This window comes from Elephantulus edwardii, unplaced genomic scaffold (genome assembly GCF_000299155.1).
Source record: "Elephantulus edwardii isolate Elephantulus edwardi_28Jun2011 unplaced genomic scaffold, EleEdw1.0 scaffold00111, whole genome shotgun sequence".
Lineage (NCBI taxonomy): Eukaryota > Metazoa > Chordata > Mammalia > Macroscelidea > Macroscelididae > Elephantulus > Elephantulus edwardii.
In genome coordinates this window covers 1401826-1424731 of record NW_006399861.1, presented here as the reverse complement: position 1 = coordinate 1424731, position 22906 = coordinate 1401826, and positions in this window count along the sequence as shown.

Here is a 22906-nt window from a genome sequence, read left to right as displayed (position 1 = left end):
TGTCAGATGGACCCTGACTGAAACCAAAGAACACCACAAGAATGATTGTTTCTGTTTTATTGGCTATACACATGCATTTGACTATGTGGATCATAAAAAATATTGATAATGGTTAATATTGATAAGAATGGGATAGTCAGATCCCTTAATTCAGCTTATACAAAATCTATACCTAGACCAAGTAGCTTTTGTCTAAACGGAGCAGAGAACCATTGTATGGTTTAAAATCATGAAGGGTGTTTATCAAGTTTATATATTTTCTCTATGACTGTTTGGATCACAGCAAACTGTGGCTGACTCTGAGAAGAACGGAAATCCCAGAACATTTGACTGTGCTTATGTGAAACCTGTACTTGGACCAAGAGGCAGTCAACAGAACAGAGCAAGAAGACAATGAATGGTTCAAAATTTAGAAGGGCGTCCACCAGGGATGTATCTGTCTCCTTTTCAATCTGTATGCAGAACAGATCATCTGGGATGCTGGCCTGTACAAGGAGGAATGATGTGGCATCAGGATTGGTAGAAGATTCATCAACAACCTGTGTTATACAGATGACACAATACTGTTTGTTAAAAATGAGGAGGACCTGAAGCTCTTGCTGCTGAAGGTCAAGGATTGCAGCCTTCAATATGGATTGAAGCTCAACATCAAGAAAACAAAGATTCTCACCACCGGGTTAATTGGAAATATTCGTATGGATGGTGAAGAGATTGAGATAGTTAAACAGTTTTAGTTTGCTTGGCTGTACAGTAAACACTCTTGGTACTAGCAACCAGGAAATCAAGAGATGAGTTTAATTGGAAAAGTCAGCTGTCAGGGACCTCTCAAAAGTATTGAAGAGCAATGACATCAGGCTGGAGGCTAAGGTGTGCCTGATCCGGGCTATAGTCTTTGAAATTTTGTGTTATGCATCAGAGAGCTGGACAGGGACTAGAAATGACAGAAAGATAATTGATGCCTTTGAGCTGTCATGCTGGAGAAGAGTGTTGAATATACCATGGACTGCTAGGAGCACAAACAGATTTGTCCTGGAGAGGATAAAGCAGGGGTGCTCCTTGGAGGCAAGGATTCTGAAGCTTTGTCTGACCTATTTTGGGCATGTTGCAAGGAGGGACCAGTCCTTGGAGAGGGACATCATGTTTGGGAGGGTGGAGGGACAGCTCAAGAGTGGAAGACCCTCGATGAGATGGATTGATTCATTGACTGGGGTAGTGGGAGTAGGTGTGTCAGAGACAATGAGGTTGGCACAGAGCAGGGTTTAGGGCTCTTGTACATAGGGTCACTATGAGTCACAAGTGACTCAACGGTACATAACACCAAACAAACATGCCTATTCAATCTATATGTTGCCATTGAGTTGCTTGCATCTCATAGAAACCCTATGTGCAACAGCTTTGAACCCTGTTCTATCTTGAGCCAGTTCAATTGTTTTCAACATGCCTACCTTTTAATACCCCAGTCATTAACTCAATCCATCTCGTTTAGGTCTTCCTTTGTTGCACTCTCCCTCCACATGATATCCTTTCCCAAGGATAGGTCTCTCCTGACATCATGCTCAAAGTATGTGTGATGGAGCTTCAAACTATATATTGAGCAAATAATTTGAGTTGCTGAACTGTATGTGGAAGAATGTAGTGTTAGGACTGAAGAAAAACCTCATTAACAAACTGTATTATGCAGAAGATATAAATTTTCTTTATGAAAATGAAGAAGATATGAAACACTTGCTGCAAAAGACCAAGGTACTTCTGACTTCAGTATGGATTACATATCAACATCAAGAAGACAAAGATGTCCCCCCCGCCATAGGATCAACAGTCAAAATTATGATAGATGGAGAAAGGATTGAAGCTGTCAATGTTTCATCTTCCTTGGATCAACATCAACATCCTTCATACGAGCAGTCAGGAAATAAGGAAACATATGGCACTGGCAAATCTTGTCAGTGATCTTTCCAGAATTATGAAGAGCAATGATATATAGATGAAGACTAAGGTGCACCTAATTCAGGTCATAGTAATTTCAATTACTTGCAACATATCAAAGACCTGGGCAATGAATAAGGATGAAAGAAGTAAAAATAATGCCTTTGAGTTGTGGTGCTGCAGAAGTGTACTGAATATTTCATGGATTGCCAAAGAACAAATAGATATGTCTTAGAGAATGTGCAGCCAAAGTGCTTCTTGGAGCCATATGGTGAAGCTTCATCTGTCATACTTTGGACATGAAGAAACATCATACTTGGTCAGCAAAGGAGAGAAAGATCCCCAATGAGATGGACTGCCACAGTGACTTTAGCAATGAACTTGAGTATATCAGAGATGATAAAGATGGCACAGGATAGGGAAGGGTTCATATCGGCTCTTCATAATGTCACTATGAGTCATACTCAATAGCCACCTACCAACAACAACAAAAATTCTTGTATATCCCATGACTGACACTTAGTGGAGTTTCTCTTTCTTAGGTTTTGAAACATCATTCTCTCTAGCTTTACTTCATTCCTCAGGTTGTTCTTTTTTCGTTTTATTTGCTATCTTCTGTTATGACTTTCTTGTGAGGATGACATTGGATAGGACAAGGTTCAGATCTGTTCATTGGATGACTGTAAATTGTACTTAACTCGATGACACCTAACAACAACAACATGTAATAATTCTGGATTTGGTTTCAGCATGTCATCTCTTCGATTTCCAACTTTTGTCCTTATTGATCTCTTAGCATCCATGGATAAGAACTCTCTTGTCCTGATGACTCCTGTATTCCCACAGGGCTCACAAGTCTCCACTGAGCTGCTACATATCACACCCAAGTATCTATCTATACCTTCCTTTAATTATGTCTCAGGCTCTCTAAATTTATAGATCTAAAATAGAATTCTTAGGTTTTCTCCTGTGTCTGTTTTCTCAAACCACTGTTATTTCATGTAAAGGCAATGTTTCAAGATACTGCAGTAAGCAATTTAGGAATTATTCCCTGGTTGTAAAGCTTACACCACAAAATCGACAAGTTTTATTGATTTTTCCTTGAAAATATATCTGAAACTTCTCTTTTTCCCCTTTACATTCACTGTCATCGTCTTAACCCAGACTTCCCCTCTCAACCTTATGAAATAACAGCCTGTTTTTATCTCCTTTCTGTTTCCCCCCTAACTGCGCAATCCACCCTACTGCTAGTTTCATCTTCCGCCAAAAGACAACAGTAAGAATCTGCTCCATGAACATTAGTTAATATTTTTTGCTTGCTTAAAATCATACAATGGCTTCCCCTTGGAGTAACTAATAATCTAAGTTTTCTTTTAAAGCCTAGAATAATGTTTTTCACTTTGCTTAGTCTGATTTTCTTATCTTTTTCATTCTTAATTCTACTGAATTATTTAAAGATCACTGGTACTATAAATAAAGAAGACAGGGAGACAGAGAAAGTATTAGGAAGGATAGGAGGAAGTAAGGGAAGAAAATGTCTCTATAAGGAATGAAGGCTCCAACTTTGGTAAGTGGTAGGGATGGGCTTTACATTGAGCTTCAGAGTATCTCTTCACACTACACACTGTTGTAAGGTGTCAATGAGTTGAGTATGACTCATAATGACCATATGAACAGTCAACCTGAGATATGCCTTATACTATGTTGTCTTCTTCATCTCCGAGATCTCAGATCTCATTGCTAAAGTCTCAGTGTCAATCCATTTTATCGGGGACCTTCTTCTTTGCTAATCCTCCATCTTTCCAAGCATGATGTTCATTTCCAAGGAATAGCTTCACTTAGCTACATGCCAGAGTATGAAAGATGAAGCTTCGGCATCCTTGCCTCCAAGGAGCACTCTGGACACACCCTTTACAGATCATATTTGTTCTATTTTGCAGTCTATGAGATAGTCTCTTTTTCAGAACTACAACTCTAAGGCATCAATTACTCTTTTTTCATCCTTATTCATCATCTAGCTCTCTGATGCATAACAGGTGGCTGAGAATATCATGGCATAAATCAGATGCATGTCTTCAAACTGACATTATTGCTCTTCAGTATTTTGGAGCGGTTCCTGACTGCTTGTGCTAAGGGTGTTGATCATTGATCCAAGAAACATGAAATCATTGACAGCTTCAATATTTTATCTATCATAATGTTGACTATTGACATGTGGTGAGGATCTTTGTCTTTTTTATGTTGAGATGTAATTCATAGCAAAGGTGTTGCTGGGGCCAGCCAGAGCCATGCATTGTGTACTGAGTAGTAAGACAGAGGTCTGTGGGTGTTCGGGACCTGGGCCAGGGTCTTGTTAGGGGCTTTAGGCTCTTGGATCTGTTTTAAAAACCAACAGTAAAGACCATTATATGCCACTGTCTTTGCCAAGACCCCCACCTAAGACCACATCCTGTCCCACCATTATGGGCCTCAGTTGTGGTCTGAAAAGGGTGTCCTGTATCACGATATTTGTATTATACTTTACTTTTTGTCCTACTATATAAGGATTAACATAAAGCACAAGACTATTCTGAAATAGAATCAAGTTTGTCGAAAGAATGTATGCAAATTGATAAAGGGAAGACATTTTGAGCTTAGATAGGCCTATTATTTATCAGTGGATCTGCTGGCATGATTCACCATTGTGATTTTATAAATTTGCCATTTAGTATAGTTTTTATAATTAAATCATAATATGTTTGCAGTATGGACATGGATGGTACTCAAAATTTATTAGGTAATCTTTACTTCTCTTCTACAAATTTTAGAAATACTTGATGTGTGTTGCAAATGTGAATTAAGCATCATGAAATCTGACTTCCATCATACAATGATAACAATAGCAGCAATAACTTCTTTGCTTATCTACCACCATCACCTTTTAGTAAATGTCTGCTCTGTGCTAGGTGCTATTATGGACATTTTACATATAGTAAAATATAATTTGCTACTCAATCTGCATTTATGTTTCCTGGTAGCTTTAACAAAATAATTATTGAAGAAAATACTCCCTTTTTCAAAAATATTTGATAGAGAAAATTATATACTTCTCCTGGAAAATTATAATCTTTAAATCTAACTAGAAAATTTAAGGTCTTGAGAAGACTGGTTCATAACTCATTCAAGTACATCTCTTTGGAAACTATCACTCCTTGACTAGTGTTTTTGTTTCCTTTTTTAATCTTTGTGCTTAGTGATGATTTACATTCACAGTCTCTTCTTTGGGATGCATGTTTTGATTTTATGTACTAAAGTTCTGTTAGCACTTTAAATTTTCAAATGAAAATTTGGTAACTTGTTATAGTTAGCCTTATCTTCCTTATTTTGTTCACTGTTATTCGCTGTTCATTCCCCATTCATTTCTGACAGTTACAGTATAGGTTCTTTCTGATGTGAAATATATTTACGCTTTCCTTTATCACAGATCATTCACTACAAAAGGCATCATTTCTACATGGTGTAGAAAAATAAAAACCTGACTTAGAAGTAAATATGAAATAGAGTTACATCTAATCTGCTTTGAATTGGAGGAAAATGTAAACTATTATGCTAAATTTAATTGTTAATGTGTGAAAAACATTTTAAGTTCTTGTATTAAATGTAAACACAACAATAATATTGAGTTAATAATTGTTTTATTCAAATCTTTTATAGTTGCATACCATCAAGCCAACTCTGACTTATATCAGCCCTATGAACCCTGCTGTATCTTGAGCCTATCGTATTGCCTCTGACATTCCTGTCTCCATTACCACAGCCACTTTATAAATCCATCTCATCCAGGATTTTCCTCTCCTGTACGACCTTCCATTTTCCAAGCATTATGTCCTTCTACAATAGTCCCTCTTGGAAACTGCAAGGAACGTGAGACAGAACTTCACAATCCAAGCATTCAAGGAGTAATCTGATTTCACACTCTCTGAACAGATGTTTGTTTTCTTGGCAGTCGATGGTATGTTCAATAATCTTCTCCAGCACTACAGCTCAATAGCAAGGATTTTTCACTCATCCATAATCATTGTCCAGCTCTCAGATGCATAGCAAATAATTAAGAAGACAATGACTTGGATAAGAAACACCTTTGTCTCTGGAATAGTATATTTGCTTTTTAGCAGTATGGAGATCTTTCTGACAACAGACTTTCCCAAAACAATTTGTCTTGATTGCCTGCCTGCCTGTGCCAAGAGTGTTATTTGTGGCTCTGAGCAAGAAAGACAAAATTATTAAACAACTTCAATCTCTTCTCCATTTATCATGATGCTGCCAATTGGATGTTGATGAGAATTTTTGTTTTCTTGATGTTGATATGCAATCCATATTTAAGACTACAGTCATTGAGTCCTGCAGAAAATACTTCGAGTCTTCCTCAGCTTCAACAAGCAAGGTTATGTCATCTGCATAACATAGGTTGTTGATGAGTCTTTCTCCAATCCAGACACTACATTTTTCTTCAGAGTCAAGCCTCTTGGATGATTTATTCCACATATAGATTGAAAAGATATAAGAACACATCTCTGATGCACTGTTTTCTTGACTTTAAACCATGTGGTTTTTCCTTGCTCTTCTGGTATAACTGCCTCCTGGTCCAAGTATAGGTTTCACATGAGCACATCTAGTGCTCTAGGATTCCCATTCTTCTCTATGTTAGCTGCCATTTGTTGTGATACACACAGTCAAATGCCTTTGTTTAGTCAATAAAACACAAATAGATGTTCTTCTAGTACTTTCTGCTTTCAGCCAAGCTCCATTTGGCATTAATATTGATAATCTTATGTCCATGGTCTCTTCTAAACGCAGCTTGTATTTTTGGCAGTTCTCTGTCAATACACTATTTTGTTGTTGTTTGTTTTTAGGTCCTGTCAAGTCACCAGTGAGTCACAGCAACGTTATGTAGAACAGCTCTGTCCTATCGTGAGCTGATCTTGTCATCTCCAACACACTTGATGTCATTACCCCAGTCACTGAGTCAATCCATCTCATCAAGGATCCTCCTCTCTTGCTCCTTTCTCCCTTTCAAGCATGATGACCTTCCAAAAAGGATTGATCCCTCCTGGCCACATTTCTTTAATTATTTACAAGTATTAAAAGTTTTAAAATCATACATGTGGTTCAATCATGTTTTAAGCCAAGAAATACTATGGTTAATATTGGGGAAAATTTTGGACATCATTTTAAGACCTTCTTAAACTTTGTCATATTTTTATTTAACTAAAACAAAGTCATAATAGTGTCAGCATAGAGTAAATATTAACTATTTAATAAATGTTAAAGCTTCTATGCCCTGTAAGCGGGTCATAAGTTGTAAAGCCACAGCAGGTACATAAATCTGCTGGTCAAATCTCCTTAAAAAATGCTTTAATACTCTAGTTTTTGATTATTTATTTTGTTTTTTAAGACAGATGACCAGTTCTTCTCAATTCATTCTCTTTTTTGTTATTTTTTTAAATATTTATTAATTCATGTAAAGTAACCCAGAACACTTGATCATACTAATGCAAAACCTATGCTTGGACGAGGATGCAGTTGTCAGACCAGAGTAAGGAAACACTGCATGGTTCAAACTTGGGAAGGGTGTACTCAAGGGATGTGTCCTATCTCCATACCTTTTCAACCTATATGCAGAACAGATTATGCAGGAGGCTGGGCTCTATGAGGAGAAATGTGGCATCAGAATTTGTGGAAGATCCATAAACAATCTATGTTATGTGGATGACACAACCCTGCTTGCTGAAACTGAGGAGGAATTGAAGTACTTGCTGCAGAGGATCAAGGACTGTAGCCTTCAATATGGTTTGGGGCTCAATATCAAGAAGAAAAGATTCTCACCACTGAGCCAATTGGCAGCATCAGGATGGATGGTAAAGAGATTGAGATTGTTTACAGATTTAATTTGCTTGGCTCCACAGTCAACACTCTTGGGACCAGCAGCCAGGAAATTAAAGACGTATTGCAATGGAAAGTGTTAGGGACCTTTCCCAAGTACTGAAGAGCAATGGTGTCACTCTGTAGACTAAGGTGCGCCTGTTACAGGCCATATCTTTGCAATTACTTGTTATGCATCAGAGAGCTGGACAATGAAGAAGGAGGATAGAAGGGGAATTGATACCTTTGAGCTGTGGTGCTGGAGAAGAGTACTGACTGTACTGCTAAGAAAATGAACAGTTTCATCCTGGAGAGGGTTAAACCAAGCTGCTCCTTGGAGGCAAGCATCCTGATACACTGTCTGGCATACTTTGGATATGTTGCAAACAGAGACCAGTCCTTGGAGAGGGACGTCATGCTTGAGAGGGTAGAGGGACATCATAGGAGGGAAAGACCCTCTATGAGGTAGAATGATTTAGTGACTGGGGTAATCAAGGTGGTTGCATCGGAGACAGTGAGATTGGCACAGGATAGAGCAGGGTTTAGGCCCGCTATGAGTCGCAAGTGACTTGACAGCACCTAACAACAACAACAACATAACTAATAATCATTATGGTTTGTACATGTACTTTGTATTTTGTACAATTATTTATATATATTTTATATCATTTATTATTATACTCTATGCCTAGTATTACCCCTTCTTTTCAAGCCACCATTAAACTTTTCTCATTGTTTCACCCCACCTCCACCCACTAAAGTCTGTTATGTCAGTGCTTTTTTCCCTCTTTCCCTTTTTCTTTTTACCTCTTCCATCCTTCCTTTTTGATAATTTATACACATCTATCTCAATTATCTTATTCCCACAGAAGTAGCCTTACACAATATATTATTCTTGTATGACTGAGACCTTTCACTGAGAAAAAAATGCTCTGTAGTCATTCCTCCTTAGTGCTACATAGTATTCCATTGAGTAAATGTACCACAATTTCTAAATCCATTTATATATTGATGGACATTTGGGCTGCTTTCATTTTCTTGATACTGTGAATAATAACTCTGCTGTTAACATAAGTGAACATAATTTATGTCTCAGTTCTTGTGTCTTTGGGATATATTCCTAGCAATGAAATAGCAAGGTCATATTGGATTTCGCTATGAGTCTCCTATGACTTGATGGCACTTAACAACAACAACAATAACAACTAGGTTCAGTTGGCCTATGTGATGGATGTCTAGTGGACAGAATGTGATCCTACAAAGTCAAAGGTGGATGACTTTAATCCACGGCCCTCAGGTCTGGTTTTAATATTTTTTAGTCAAACATTCTTCTAGGTCGTATAGCCCTGGTCTGTCCACTTGCTGTACAGATTAAACTTGTGGTTGCTGTGATGCTGAATACTGTGACACTGATTTGTCAAATGTGACAATGGCTACCCATGGGGGACAGTGTTTGGTGGAACTCCCCCATTAAAACAAGCTTGAAAGCAGGAGTGGCATCCACTTCTGAAATAGCTTGCCTCCAGAAACCCTGTGAACCTGGAGAAAGGATGAAAGTTATGCAAGTGTTCAGGTCTTTCATTCATAAGGTCGCTATGAGTCACCTACAACTTGATGGCTCTTAACAACAACAACAATAATAGTGGGATTTCTATGTTCAGTTTTTTTAAAGAAATGCCAAACTGCCTTCCTTAGCAGTTGTACCATTAATAATCCCATCAACAGTGCATATGGGTTCCAGTGTATCCGCTTTCTCTCTAACATTTATGTGCTACTTGTAGAACTTTGCTACCGCTGCTGGAGTGACTTGGTATCTCATTGTTTTTATATGTATTTCTCTGATTGCTAGTTATTTTGTATATATTATGTGTTTCTTAGCCATCCAAATGACTTCCTTTATGAAGAATCTTTTCATGTCTTTTGCCTATTTTGTGTTTGGGTTATCAGTCTTTTTCTTGTCAAGGCCATGCATATTGTTATTGTTGTTAGGTGCCATCAAGTCAGGTACAACTAATAGTGACCTTATGAACAACAAATCTGAACCATGTCCTATATGTTTCTATCTTCACACTTCCTGACACATTAGAGTCCCTTGCAACAGTCTCTATGTCAACCTACTTGGTCGAAGATCTTTTTCTCAGTTGCTGACTCTCCACCCTTCCAAGAATCATGTCCTTTTCTAAGGAATCACACCTCCTAGCAATATGTCCAAAGTATGTGAGGAGAAGCCTCACCATCCTTGCCTACAAAGAGCACTCCAGCTACACCCTTGCCAAGATATATGTTTGTTCTTTTGGCCATCCATGCAATATTCAGTACTCTTCTCCAACACTACAGCTCAAAAGTGTCAATTCTTTTTCTGTCATTCATATTCATTGTCTAGCTCTCAGATGATAAGAAAGAACATGGCCTGAATTCAGATGCACCTTAGTCCTCAAATAGATATAAGAGGTCCCTAACTATAGACTTTCCCAGTGCAATGCATCTCCGTATTTCCTGACTGCTGGTACCAAGTGTGTTAATTGTGGATCCAAGTGAAATGAAGTTGTTGATAGTTTCAATCTCTTCTCCATCCATCGAGATGTAGCCTGTTGGTCCAGTGGTAAGAATCTTTGTTTTCTTTACATTGAGTTCCAACCCGTACTGAATGCTGCACTCCATGATTTTCTGCAACAAGTGCTTCATGTCCATCTCACTTTCAGAAAGAGAGGATGTGTCATCGGCATAATTCAGGTTATTTTCTTAGTCAATTCTGATGTCACATTCATCTTTATAGAGTGCAGCTTCTCAAATAATTTGTTTAGTATGCAGATTAAATAGGTATGGAGAAATAATACAATCCTAACACACTGCCTTCTTAATGTTAAACCATGCAGCGTTCCCCTGCTCTGCTCACACAACCTCCTGGTCTAAGTATAGGTTTTGTATGAGCACAATTAAGTGTTCCGAGACTCCCATTCCTCTCAATGTCAGCCACAACTTGTTATGATCTACACAGTCAAATGCCTTTGCATAATCAATAAAACATAAATATACATTCTACTGGTATTCTCTACTTTCAGCTAGGATGCATTTTACATCAGCAATGATATCCCTGGTGCCACAGCCTCTTCTAATGAATGGTTGTTGTTGTTGTTGTTGTTGTTGCTGTTGTTGTTGTTGTTGGTTGTTGTTGTTGTTGATAGCCTTTGAGTCAAGAAAAACTCATGGTGATCCTATGAACAGAAGGCCCGAAGTACCTCTGTAACTATTCAGTGTTGCATTCATATTCAGAAAGTCAAGCTCTATCCTGAAATACAATGTTGTGAGTTACAAGATGATATCCAAATGCATACAAGAAAGACTCACTAACATGAATATTATTCAAATATACTCTTCTAAATCTAGAGCCAAAGAGGAAGAAATTGAGAAATTTTACCAAATCTTGCAGTCTGAAATTGATCAAACATATAATCAAGATGTGTTAATGAAAATTAATGACTGGGATGCAAAAGTTGGAAACAGTTAAGAAGTGATAGTTGGAAAATATGGGTTTGGTGATAGAAATGAGACCGGAAATGGAATTATAAAGTTTTGTATTTAAAATGATATATTCATTGCCATTTGTTTTAAAGACACAAACTTTAAACATGGATCTCACTTGATGGGTTCCATGGTAATCAGATTACCTACTTTTATAGAAGAAATCTTTGGAGGTCATGCAGTTTTCTTTGAACATCTTTGCCAAATGTTTTTCTCTGCATCTTTTGTGTTTCTTTTTACTGTACTAGAGAACATATTTGATGCACACAGGAATTTGATTTTAAGAAAATCCCATTTGTCAATGTTATCTTCTCCAGGTGGTAAATTTCTGCTGTGTTTGCAAACCACATTATGTGTAGTCTGCGGCTTCTAATTTATTTTCCACTTTGTCGCTTATGATCATAATGGTTTTAGGTTTTACTCCTAGGTCTCTGAGCCACTTTGAGTTGATTTTTGCGTATAATATGAGATGTGGAAACTAGTTCAGTTTTCCATAGGCAGTTAGCCCATTTTTTTCCTAGCACCTTTTATTAAAGATACTGTGATTTCCTCATTTTATATGTTTTATTCTTTATCAGATATCAGTTGAGTATCTTGGTTTTGCATATATTCTTTTCACTATTTTGAGAAGATTCCCATTTATTTATTTCATTGTATCAATACCTTGCTGTTTGATTACCACAGTTGTAGTGTTCTAAACAGGAATAGGGTGGGAGATAGGATTTTGTCAAAGGCTTTGTCTTCATCAATTGACAAGATTATACGTTTCTTGTTCTTTCTTGGTTAATGTGATAAATTACATTAATTGCTTCTCTTGTGTTCTTATGTTGAACTCACCCAGTTTGTCATGATGAATTGTTGTTTGTTTTGTTTTGTTTTCCATATGCTATATTCTGTTGGCCAAGATTTTGATAAGGACTTTTGCATCTTTGTTCATGAGAGATATTGGTTTTTAGTGTTCTTTTTGGTAATGTTTTTGCCTGGATTTTGATATTAGGGTTATATTTCTATCATATTATTACTCAGAGATTGTTCCTTCTTTTTCAATTTTTTTAGAGTTATTTGAATAGGTAAATGATAAAAGGACTCTGGAAGTGTTCCTTCTTTTTCTATTTTTAAACAGAATTTAAGTAACATTAGTGATAGTTCAGCTCTGAATATTTGTTAGAATTCACTCATAAAAGTCTTTCACCAGAATTTACTTTAGGGTAAGAATAATCCTTTTATGACCTGTTGTTGTTATTAGTACATGCTGTCAAGTTGCCTGCCACTCATAATGACACTAAGTACAACAGCTTTGAACCCTGCCCTAACCTGAGCCATCTCTTATAGACCCAATCCCACATGTCCAGTCACCACTGAGTCAATCTATCTCATCCTGGGTATTCCTTTCCTGCACTGTCCTTCCGCCCTTCCAAGCATGATGTTCTTCTCCAAGATCTGGTCCCTGCTGGCCACATGTTCAAAGTATGTGGCATAGAATTTCAAAATTCTTGCCTTCAGGGAGCCACTAAGTTTCACCCTCTCCAGGCCTGGACTGTTTGTTCTCCTGACAGTATGTTCAACACTCTTCTCCATCATCACAACTCAAAGGTATTCTTCCTCTATCATTGTTAGTCATTGTCCAGCTCTCTGATGCATAGCAAGTAATTGCGAAGATCATGGCTAGATCAGGTATACCTTAGTCTCCAGACTGACACTGTTGTTTTTCAGTACTCTAGAGAGGTCTTTTGATTTCATGACTGCTGGTGTTGATTGTGGAGCCAAACAAGTTCATGTTGTTAACAATTTCAGTCTCTTTTCTGTCTATCATGAAGCTGCCAATCGACTCACTGGTGAGAACCTTTATTTTCTTGATGCTGAGCTTTAGTGCATATTACACAATACAGTCCCTAACCTTCTGCAGCATATGTCTTATGTCCTCTTCATTTTTAGCAACATGGTTGTGTCATTTGCATTACTCAGGTTGTTGATGCGTCTTCCTCCAATACTGATGCCATATTCCTCTTCATAAAGTCCAGACTCCCAAATGATCTGTTCTACATATAGTTTGAAAAATTATGAAGAAAGTATTCATCCTTGGCATACACCTTCCCTGGTCCTGAGCCTTGTGGTGTTTCCCTGCTCTGTTCTGATTTCAAGTATAGGTTTCTCATGAGAACAATTAAGTGTTCTGGGATCTTTACTCTTCTCAATGTTAGACACAATTTGTAATGATCAACACAGTCAAATGCTTTTGCATAGTCAATGAAACACATATAGACATTCCTCTGGTACTCTTTTCTTTTGGCCAAGTTCCATCTAATGTTGACTGTGTTGTCCTTAGTGCCACAACCTCTTCTAAACTCAAGTTGCACATATGGCAGTCTTCTGCTATTGTTGTGTTCCAGTTGCTTTGGGGTAATCTTCAGCAGGATCTTGCTTCTGTGTGATATCAGTGATATTGTTCGATAATTTCCATACTCTCTCTGTTCACCTTTTTATTTTTGCAATGGAAATAAATATAGATTTCTTCCAGTCCATTGACAGGTAATTTCTTCAGATTTCTTGGCATAACCTTGTGAGTGCATCCAGGGCAGCATCTGTTTGCTGAGATATGTCAGTTGTCACTTCGTCAATTCCTAGCGCCTTGATTTTTGCTAATTCCTTCAGAACAATACTTAATGGTACTGAGGGCAGAATGTTTAATGATTCAGGAAGCATCAAAAGAAAATGGAAGGAGTACACAAAGTCACTATACCAAGTGGTTTATGACCTACTTAATTCTTTTGCAATGGGTCTGTTCAAGCAGTCTATGTTTGTCTGTGTCAATTTAGGTAGGTTGTGGGCTTCTAGGAATTTTTCCATTTCCTCTAGGTTTTGAAATTTTTAAGAGTGCCTTGGAAGGTCAAGAAAACAAACAGGTGAAACCAAGCTTTCTCCTTGGATACTAAGATTTTGAAGCTCTGTCTCACAAACTTTGGGCATGTGGCTAGGGGGAACCAGTCCTGGGAAAAGGACATCATGCTCAGAAAGGTGGAAGGACAGAATAGAAGAGAAAAACCCAGGATGAGATGGATTGATATAGTTACTGGGACAATGAGTGTATGTGTGTCAGAGTCTGTGAGATTGCCTCAGGACAGACAAGGCTTCAGATTTGTTGTGTGTAGGTTTGCTATAAGTCGCATGCAACTTGACGACATGTAACAACAATAATATATCTTTTCATAATATTCCAGAACTATTTGATTTTATGCGGGCTAGTTCTGTTGTCAGTCACAGCTTTGACCTTTTTATTAGGGTTATTTGTGTAATTTTCTTTTGTTAAGTTTGAAACTTATTTGTATATTTTATTAGCCCTTTCCAAGAATTAGCTCCTGTTTTGTTTTGTTCTTCTTATGGTTTAGATCATTTTTTTTTGTTGTTTTTTATCCCATTTATTCAGCTCTTCTTATTCTTATAATTTCCTTTCCTCTGGAGGTTATGGGATTAGCCTGTTCTATTTCTATTTACTGGAGGAGTTGAATGAAGTAGTTTATTTTGCTCCTTTCTTCTTTTTTTATGTGTTTGCTGAATGTTATGAACTTACCTCTGAGGACAGATTTAGCTGTATTCCAGAAATTTTGATATGTTGTCTTTTGATTCATTTTGAGGAATTTTTAATTTCAGATTTTATTTTCTATAACTCAGTCCTTCTCAAGAAGCATGTTACTTAGCTGCCATGTAGGTGTTCTTTCCCCCCTTATCCTCCTGTTGTTAGTTGATTTACTCTTCAAGAGTATCATCTTTAGGAAGCCATTAAGTGATTATTACCTATATATTAAAATAATTATTAAAATGTTCTTCTGACATTTTAAAGAAAATGACTGACATTTAACTTGCTATTTTGTTTATATAAACAACAATGTATTATGGAATTTTGTTGTTAATGTACTGATGAGTCAAAAATGACTCATAGCTGATACTCCACGCAACCTTTCAGTGGTTATAAATCATATTAGGAGAAGATTGCCAATTCTTCTCCTGTAGAACAACATCTTCCAAATGGTGTTCCTTGACTTACAGAATAGGTTTGGTTTTGGGTTTTGGTTGTGTGTGGGTTTTGGGGCTTTTTGTTTGTTTGTTTGTTATTTAAACTTTTTTTTTCCATTTTATTTATTAGATGAGCAAAGGGAAAGTCAGAGATTTTGGAAAAACAAAATTCCTCCTCTTTTTTATTTTTTTCTTTAATAGGGTACTTTATCTAGTTATTTCCTCCTTAATGTTGGAGTTTTTTTTACTTATCACTACATTAGTTACTGTCGTTGAATCAACTACAACTCATAGAGACCCTGTGAACAATAGATTTGAACCTTTTCTATCCTGTGCCATCCTCACAACCTCTGACATGTTTGTTACCACTGATGCTGTCACTGCGTCAATCTTTATTGTAGAAGACTATTTGCTCTCTTAATGACACTATACCTTCCCCAGTATAATGTCTCTTTTTCTAAGGACTAGCTCCTCCTGACATCATACTCAACATAGTCAAACATTGTTTTACCATCCTTGGAGTCAACTTGATAGAAACAAGTTAACCATTTTTCAGACAATGAGGACTCAAAGGTCAACAAAATCAAACCATATACTCAGCAACATTACAGTCTATACATCAACACTGCTTATTCTGATCTATAGGATAAAGATTTCTTATTCTTTCTATCAATATAAACTTGTCAAAGTTCTAGTTTTCCTTGTTACTCCTTGTTTTTTAATGAGTTGGAGATTATTGAAGTTCTTCAGAATGTGGCGCTCAGGGCTAAACCCACCCTACAAATAGTGTTTGACTTGAGTAGAGCACAGAAGTTTCCATTCTTGTGTTCTTGGGCTATCATACCACAAAAAGTGTTTTGTAGAATGAGGCTGACATCAGGGCGGGGTTAAGACTGAGAAAAACTGGATAAATTGTGTATACTGCATTAATGCCGATGAGGGAGAAAACAGTTTAAAAGTAATATATTTTAGGGAATTATGATTATCATAAGAGTTCGGAATGAGCGTTGCAGAGTGGAGTATACTCGGGGGAGGGGGGAAGTGGTGGGGAGATTGTATTCCAATGAAGGAGTTTTTCTTTTGCTTTTCAGGGAGAAGAGTGAACTGAGGGTGGGGGAGGGGTGAGCAGGGAGAAAAGTGCAACCATAAATGAATGGAAATCCAAAATCTCTGTAAATGTTCATTGAAATTCATTAAAAAAGTGTTTTGTGTATTAAATTGTCATAATTCATGTAACAGCAATGTCTTCTTTTTATCTGATGACTTGAATCCAAAATTACTATTCTTCTTTTAAAGTCTCCACAGACTGTATTTTAATTGACTTATTCATCAACACTCCTTATTTGTCATACTTTGATACATTACTCATTGCTATGATTCTGCTGTTTTAACATTTTTAAATACCAATAGCCTTCAGAAAAGCTTCTATATTAAGAAAAAGGACCTGCATATCTTCTTTGGGAATGTAGGCAATTGAAACCTTGCAGATCAAAACAGAGTATTATACCATATAGTGCTATAAAGATGTGTACCTCATGTTTGACAGCATTGTACAATAGCAATGGACTCAAGCACTATGTCATCGTAAAGATGGGAAACATTTCATTTTATTTAATATGAGGTCACTCTGAGTCAGTGTCAACTCAATGACAACTAACAATTACTCCTTAATATGAATGCATTGGATATTTTCTCATCATGTACATTTACTGTTTAGTTTCATTTAGAATGCTTGGGGTGACTTGTTTCAAAGTGAAATATTTTGAAAAAGTCATATTTGATGTTTCTTGGTTCCTGAACTACTCTTATTTTCTTCTTTCCATGATACTTTTAGAAGAATATCTGGATAATAAAAGTTCATGAAATTAAAAACATTTAAAAAAGTTCATTAAATTGTTCAATTAGTTGAAGGCTTATTACGGACCAGATGTAGATAGCTATTAAGTAGTATGCATTGCATTAGAGTACACATTGCACACTCATAATCAGTCAATCATCATAATAATCACATGAAGACAGATAATTTTCTTAATAATGATAATAAAATAAAGGTATCTTATTTTCTTCCCTGCAGTTGCTGCATCTTTTACTGTCTTAATTTTATAGAAATTGTCATGCTGCATCATGTGTGCTGCTGGGGAGAATATTGTTACCTTAATAGTTGACTTGATAACTATTCTAAGTGTGGCAGCTGTAACTGTTTAGGAAAACATCTTAGTAGACCATTTTTAGAAAAAGAGGAAGACTCATTAACAACTTGCAAATATGCAAATGGCATATCCTTGTTCACTGAAAGATAAGAGATTAGAAGAACTCACTAAATGAGGGAGCTCTGGTGGCCTAGTGGCAAGAAGTTATATTGTAATCATGAAAACATGCCTTCTGAGGCCACCAGCTCCTACAGCAGGAGAAAGATGGGCAATCTTCTCCTGTTCAGTTAACTGTCTCTGAAAACCCATCAGAGGGTCAGCTATGGGTCTGTTCTGACTCTTTGGTAAACAACAACAACCCCCAATGAGAATTAAAGACTATAGTTTTCAGCATGGACTATAGCTTAACATTAAGGAAAAAGAAGTTTTAACTGAAATAATGAACAGTATCATAATGAAGGGAAAAATACTAAAGCTGTAGTGTCCATTAACAGTTCTACAGAAAAAAAAACAAAATTCCCTTCATCTAGATCAATAATAACATCATGATAAATGAAGAAAATATTGATGATGTTAAGGATTTCTCTTTACTTGGATCCAAAATCAATATCAGGGAAACAGCAATCAATAAATCAAATGACATTGCCTTGGATAAATCTGTTAGAAAGATTTTCTTTAAACTGCTAAAAAGCAAAGATATCTTTTTGAGAATTAAAGTGAACCACAACCAAGCATATTTTAACTTGCCTCATATGCATTGGAAAGCCAAGCAATAAATAGCTTCCTATTTATTGATAAATTTATCTATAAATAACATTTATATCATCGATGTTAGTTATAGTCAATAGTGAATATTGACTATACCATAAATAGAAGATTAAGCAGATTTATCTTGAACAAAGTATACTCAGAATGCTTCAGACCTATTATAAAAAATCAGTTCTTGGAAAAGAACTTAATGCTTGTCAAATTAATGGTTCAGCTAAGAACAGAAAGACCTTCAATGGTTTATGTTGTTGTTATGTGCTGTTGTGTCGCCTGTGATGCATAGTGACCCTATGTACAACATCCCTAAACCCTGCTCTATTCTGTGCCAACCTTATTGTCTCTAACACATCTATCCCCATTTCCCCAGACAATGAATCAATCCATCTCATAGAGAGTGTTCTTCTCTTACACTGTCCCTCCACCCTCTCAAGCATGAAGTCTTTCTTCAAGGACTGGTCCCACCTTGCAACATATCCAAAGTATGTCAGATGAAGCTTCAGAATCCTTGCATACAAAGATCAGCCTGGTCTCACCCTTTGTAGGACAAACTTGTTTATTCTCCTAGCAATCTATGGTATATTCAGTACTCTTCTCCAGCACCACAGGTATAGATTAACAAAATGACTGGAACAGTGGGTTTAGTAATGATCATGAGGATGATGCAGTGCTCAGTATGTTATTGCTGTTGTTGTTGTTGGGTTCCATTGAGTCTAATATGATCAATAACTATGAACAGATCTGAACCCTTTCCTATCCTGTGCCATCCTCACTTTTCTGACACTCTAGAGCCCAATAAAGCAATCAATGTGTCAATCCACTTGGTTGAGGATCTTCCTCTCTTTCATCGACCCTCCACCTTCCCAAGAATGATGTCCCTTTCCTACCAACATACCAGAAGTATGTGAGATGAAGCTTTATCATCTTTGCCTCCATAGAGCACTCTGGATGCACTTTCTCTAAGACACATTTGTTTGATCTTTGGACAGTTCATAGAGTGTTCAGTACTCTTCTCCAGTACCACACCTCAAAGGTATCAACTCTTTTTCTTTCATCTTTATTCATTGTCTAGCTCTCAGGTGTGTTGCACGATTGCTAAGATCATTGAAGATTTAAAAGATCATGGCCTGAATCAAGTACATTTTAACCCTTAAACTGACAATTAGCACAAGTCCCTGACTACAGATTGTTTAATTGGAATACATCTGATTTCCTGACTACTGATACCAAGTGTGTTTATGGTAGATCCAAATAAAGTGAAGTTGCTGTCAGTTTCAATTGTTTTTCCACCTATCATGATGTCGTCTATTGGTCCAGTAGTAAGAATTTTTGTCTAGTTGATGCTGAGATGCTATCCATATTGACGTCTGTCTTCTTTGATCTTCTGCAAAAAGTGCTTCAAGTTTTCCTCCCTTTCAGGAAGCAAGGTTGTGACATCTACATAACAGGTTATTGATGAGTCTTCCTGCAATCTTGATGACACGTTCTTCTTTACAAAGTCCAGTTTATCAAATAATTTACTCAGCATACAGATTAAATAGGTATGGAGAGAGAGAATAGAACCCTGACACACTCCTTTCTTAATTTTAAATCATGTAATCTTTCCTTGCTCTGTTCCCCCAAGAGCTTCATGGTCTGGGTATAGGTTTCACATGAGCACAATTAAATATTTTGGGATGCCCATTCTTCACAATGCTAGTTATAACTTGTTAAAATTCACACAGCCAAATGCCTTTGAATAGTCAGTAAAGTATGAACAGACATTCGTCTGGTATACTTTACTTTCTGCCAGCATCAGCAATGACATCTCTGATAAGTCTGACACCAGCAATCATATTCCTGGTGCCGTGCCTCTTTTAAATCTTACATGAAATTCTGGCAGTTCTTTTTTTTTAATGTACTTACTGTTCTAGCCATTTCTGAACAATTTTCAGCAGTATTTTGCTTGCTTGTAATATTACCAACATAGTTTCTACATTTTGTTGGTTCACCTTTCTTAAGAATGCAGATGAATACGCATCTCTTCCAATCAGTTGGCCATACGATGTTTTTCAGATTTCCTGAAATAGACTGGTGATTGCATCTAGAGCTGCATCTATTAATGGAAAAAAAATAATTTAGAATCCCATCAATTCCTGGGTCCCTGTTTTGTTACCAATGCTTTCAGTGCAGCTTCTACTTCCTTCTTCGTTACCATTGGTTCTTCTCAAATGGTGGTGGTGTTGTTACGTGCCGTGGAGTCGCTTGCGACTCATAGCGACCCTATGTACAACAGCCCTAAACTCTGCTCTGTCCTGCGCCAATTGCACTGTCTCTGACACTCCCATCCCGATTATCCCAGTCACTAAATCAATCCACCTCATAGAGGGCCTTCCCCTCCTGCGCTGTCCCTCCACCCTCCCATTCATGATGTCCTTTTCCAAGGACTGGTCTCTCCTCACAACATGTCCAAAGTATGTTAGATGGAGCCTCAGAATACTTGCCTCCAAGGAGTCACCCGGTTTAACCCTTTCCAGGACAATCTGTTTGTTTTCCTAGCAGTCCATGTTATTCTCAACACTCTTCTCCAGCACCACAGCTCAAAGGCATCAATTCTCCTTCTATCCTCCTTGGTCATTGTCCAACTCTCTGATGCATAACAGGAGATTACAAAGACCATGGCCTGTATCAGACGCACCTTAGTCTCCAGAGAGACACCACTGCTCTTCAGCACTTTGGAGAGGTCCCTAACAGCAGACTTTCCCATGACAATGCACCTTTTAATTTCCTGGCTGCTGCTGCCAAGACTGTTGACTATGGAGCCAAGCAAACTAAAGCTGTGTACAATCTCAATCTCTTCACCATCCATCCTGATGCTGCCAATTCGTCCAGTGGTGAGAATCTTTGTCTTCTTGACATTGAGCCTCAATCCATATTGGAGGCTGCAGTCCTTGACACTCTGCAGTAAGCACTTCAGGTCCTCCTCAGTTTTTGGCCTTCCCCTCCTGCGCCGTCCCTCCACCCTCCCAAGCATGATGTCCCTCTCCAAGGACTGGTCTCTCCTCACAACATGTCCAAAGTATGTTAGATGGAGCCTCAGAATACTTGCCTCCAAGGAGTCACCCGGTTTAACCCTTTCCAGGACGAATCTGTTTTCCTAGCAGTCCATGGTATTCTCAATACTCTTCTCATATGGTGCTTCCTGAAATTTTTCAGTGTCAGTCATTTCTTTCTGGTACGGTGACTCTGTGTATTCCCTCCTCCTTCTTTTGGTGTTTCCTGGATCATTCAATATACTGCTCAAAGCATCTTTCAATATTGCAACTTGAGACTTAAATTTATTTTCAGTTCTCTCAGCTCGAGAAATGCAGGGTGAATTCTTCCATTTTTGTTCTCCAGCTCTTTTACTTTAGCATGTTCTCCTCTTTCCTCCCTTTCTTTTCTTCATTTAAAAAAATACACTGATTTATTTACAAAGTTCTAATACATTGTTTTCCACACAAGATCTTTCCTATTTCCTTCACCCTTCACCCTCAATTAATTTTGTAACTCTGTGATTAACACACCAGCCCCCAGCCCCCACCCCCGCCTATCCTCACCCCTCTGTTCTAGTGCAATTTTCAGAGTCTCTTCTTATACCCATTTTGCTCTTTTCTTCTTCTCTGTCTTGTAACGACCTTCTTCTCTCTTTATGGATGATATTCTTGATGATATCCCACAATTCATCTAGTCTTGAATCATTGATTGGTGTTCACTGCTTACTCTTAAGATGATTTTTCAAATCAGGTGGAATAAAATCAAGATCCTATTTTGGTTCTCATGAACTTGTTTTAATTTTTTATGACCTCAATTTGAATTTGCACATTAGTAATTGATGGTCTGACCCACAGACGGCTCTGGGCCTAACTTTGACTGCTGATACTGAGATTCTCTAATGTTTCCTTCCACAAATGTAGTCAATCTGATTCCTAAGCACGTCAGCAGGTGAGGTCCATGAATGAAGTCACCATTTGTGCTTTTGCATAAAAGGTATTTGCAATGAATGAATAAATCACTGATTTTTCAAAATTCAATAGTTCTGTTTCCAACTTTATTTTGTTACCAAGCCTATACAGTCCTAATAACATTCGTTTTTTATTGTTTCCACTTTTTGCATTCCATACAACAATTATCACTAACATATCTTGCTAGCATATTTGGCCAAACTCTGACTGTAAGATTTGGTAAAAATTGTCACTGTCCTCCTTTTTGGCTTTAGTTGTTAGTGAGTATATTTAAATAACAGTCGTTTTAGCAAGTCTTCCTTGTATGCATATGGATAAAATCCCATTACCCACAGCACTGTACTTCAGAAACTTGAAATTGACTTTTTCAACTATGAACGCAACACCATTCTACTTCTGTTTTTCACTCACTCCCAGCATATATCACCATGTAAGTTATCTGATTCAAAGTAGCCAAAACTAGTCCATCTCATCTCCCTAATGCTTAGAATGTCGATGTTCATGAGTTCCATTGCATCATCCACATCTAGTGTTGGGGGTTTTAAAAAATTTATTATTATTTTCAATGAAATTTACTGAGATTTTGGGTTTACATTCATTCATTGTTGCACTTTTCTCCCCTCCCAACCCTACCCCTTGAACACTACC